Raw genomic sequence first — 3,466 nt, 5'->3', positions numbered from 1 at the left:
CCTACCTGTAAAGCCTATAGTCCCTAATGCTAACTGCCCAGTCATGGGATGAATCCCACCACATTTCTGTTAGCCCTGTGACATCTGGGTTTGAACTAGCTATTCTGAGGGCGAGTTCCTCCTGTTTATTTCCCATACTGTGAGCATTGGTATATAGGCATTTGAGGCCTTGCAAGACTGTGTGTGCAACCCCGCGTTTAGGGAGACTGTCTGGACCCCCGTTTCTTACCTTAGCACTCCTTGCCTTTGTCACCTGTCTTTCTTGGATGGCGTCTCCTCGTCTTCCTGCGGCCCCCTCCCCCAGTGAGGCTACTTTAAAGCTCACTGTATGAGATCAGCCAACCTGGAATAGAAGACACGCTTGCCTTTCGGAGAGAGATGAAGCCCATACCACCCCAGGAAGTTCCCCGCCCGAAAGCATGGGTCATTATCAAGGAACCCAAAGCCTGCCTGGCAGCACCAGCTGCATAAGCGCCCATTGACCATGCCAATGCAGGCCTTGTGTCACCGTTAATGTGTGGGAAAGTTATGACTAACTGAAAATAAGTTATTTTAACAGAATTTGTTTGGATATCTTATATGTTAGGCAATTGTTACCTTTACCATTGTAAGCAAAAGTGTGCAGGTATAGAATGTACAATAAAGAGCTCAGTTCCTCCTAACTGGACCAACAAGGGTTAAACAAGCTGCTGGATTCATTTTGCTTCCCACTTACTCTGCCTGATATCTTTAATTTGTCGTTTCCATTTTCAAATGCACATTTAAAATTGTTTACTTTTTAAAATGTTACTGATCAAATTAACTAATTCAAGACAAAAATATTCATAAGATCATGCTACTCAATTAGCCTTGTGTCTTAAAATTACTTCCTGACTTACAAAAGTGCAACTATCACTTTTGATTACTTTTAATTAATTAGATAATGGCATCAGTACTTGATTTCATAAATTAAGTAGCTTTGGATTCTATGGCCTATGGATGTGCAAGCCTAACTCCCATTATCATTAATGGAGATTATGCTCAAACATTAAAGGTACAAATATTTATTATTATTATTATTATTATTATTATTATTATTATTATTATTATTAGTGTGTTGCCCGGATCCTAAGGTGTTTAAATGATCAGCCTATGAAGTGAAAGCTTGAAAGCAGCAAATGCTCAGATAAAAATGTATGCTGACATAAATACTCAAATGCTTGGACTGACCATGCAAACTTCAGTGGAACTGCTCTCACAAGTTAAGACCATCTCCTATGTTGATTTAGATTGCAAGATAAGGCAGGTACAGTTTCTTAATGTATTTGAATAGCAAAGTTCCTGTCAAGTGAAGTCTTACAAGGAAGAGTCCTAGGCTTGCATCACTGATATTTGATTGTAAGCCTAGTTAGGAGCCCCCTGATTCCTGAAGAAGGGTGTTTGTGCCCCAAAGCTTGCAAAGAACATTTTTCCAACTATTTAGTTGGTCTAATAAAAAATATCACATCTGCCCAAAAGAACCTTGCCTAGTTAGGAACGATTTGTTTGATTTCTTAGTTCTGAATCACCCTGCCTTTGGGAGTGAATTTGAATTAAAATATTCCTTAGGGTATCTCCACAAGACACTTTGCTGTGTGGTAGCATAGTTTACTGTGCATTAAGCGTATGCATCTACATGTGTGCATGCTTGCTGCGCAGTAAACAATGCTACTCATGAGTAAATTTGCTACTTGATAATGGAAGTAGCAGATTTACTCATGAGTAGTAATTGCATAGTAACACATGTGTAGACACTAAGCAGGAGAAAATCTGCTTCTGGTCAGCCCTTAAAAGTCTGTAGGCATTTTGAGCCCTGGGGCACACAGGCTGAGGCCACCCCAGTCTCCGTGTCCCCCTGGGCAGGCCATAGGCTAGCTACATTAGCCTGCCACGGAACCGCTGCCTGACACTGTTGCCCTGAGGGGTCAGGCCAGTGCTTAGGATCTCAATATTGCACTGTTAGACAGGAGGGCATGGTGTACAACTGCACATGTACACATAAAAATCAATTAAGCATACACTCACTAGGTGCATATACCCCTATTAGGCATACACACTCACACTACCAGCTCAGGCACATACACTATACACCCCAAAAGTTAGACACAGATCACTAATTCGTATATCATGCACACAATGCCATATTATATATATATATATATACACACACACACACACACACACACATACACACGCTCTTACACTAGCAGCTCAGGAACAGGTGAGTTCCTAAGTTCGGTGTTGTGATGTGTATGTATGTATGTGCTTGGTGTACTTGGGATACCTGGGGAAAGGTTAAGGTAAGAAAGTAGAAGTGTAGGGGGTTAAAGTTACCAGGACTGGGATTAGAACCAGTGGACTACGGGGACCTGGGCTGAAGAACTGAGACTCAGGGGTAACTTTAGGTTAATTGATCTTAATTGATTAAAAGACAACATCTGGCACTGGAGCCAGAGCTATGGGGGAGCTGAAAAGGTAGATGGGGAGAAGAGGGAAACTGGGACTAAGGGAAAGTGTGAGTGTTAAAGAGGGGCTGTGGGTGTGGGGAGCCAGAGGGTGGCTCTGGGGCAGCTAGAGAAGTTGCAGAGAGTGGCAGTAGGTGCTGGAAGCTGGAGAGAACTGAAGAACAGCTAATAGGAGTTGTGAAGCTGTGGGGGGGTGGGGAGGTGGAGATTACAGAAGGTGCAGGGTGGGAAGCCTGAAAACAGAGAGACAGGCAGCAGAAAATCACAGGAAAAGCAGCAGGCAGCAGGGATAGCAGGAAAGCAAGAGAGGTGGCAGAAAAGGGGAGACGGAATTGGGAGGAGATCAGGAAACTAGCACAGAAGGTTGGGACTGGAGCTGAGAAAGAGAGAATGAGGCTGGAATTTAAGATAAGGAAGGGACTGGGGTTTAGTAAAATATGACCCAACTTGGGGTTGCAAATGACAGTGGTTTTATTGAATAGGGGAGATGGTGACACAATGTCTCATTGGTTCCCTTGCACCCACCCACACACGATCACAGCAGGGTTTAGAGAGGCTTGGTGCAGGGGCTGAAGTCCACTGAAGTCCAGGAGGAGAGAGAGAGTCCAAATTCTAGGAGAAGGTATGCAGGTAATATCTACTTATCCGTGATGGAAAGGGGTCCTTGTTCAGTAGGTGTTGTCCAGAGGGGGGTCACTGGCAGGGCCTCTGGCTGGATAGGTGGGGTGGAATGGTGCTGGTCCAGATAGAGAGGGCATCCCACTGGGTCTGTCTTTACTGCCCCTTTTTATAGGGGCAGACCTTTTGTGACCCTAGTGACAGGAGGCATGCCCAGGCAAGAGTCAGCCCCTGGCATACTGAGCATGTGTGCTCCATACAGGGATGTACAGTTTTGGGTGTCTGTAATGTTGGAATACAATGGTGAGAGCTTCTGGTTCTGCAGGGTCTTTTGTTTTTCAAATGCTGGTCTTGTCTCTGTTCCT

Source organism: Crocodylus porosus, unplaced genomic scaffold (genome assembly GCF_001723895.1).
Source record: "Crocodylus porosus isolate Cpor-Errol unplaced genomic scaffold, CroPor_comp1, whole genome shotgun sequence".
In the NCBI taxonomy this organism is placed as follows: Eukaryota; Metazoa; Chordata; order Crocodylia; family Crocodylidae; genus Crocodylus; species Crocodylus porosus.
Note: the sequence above shows the minus strand (reverse complement) of the source record.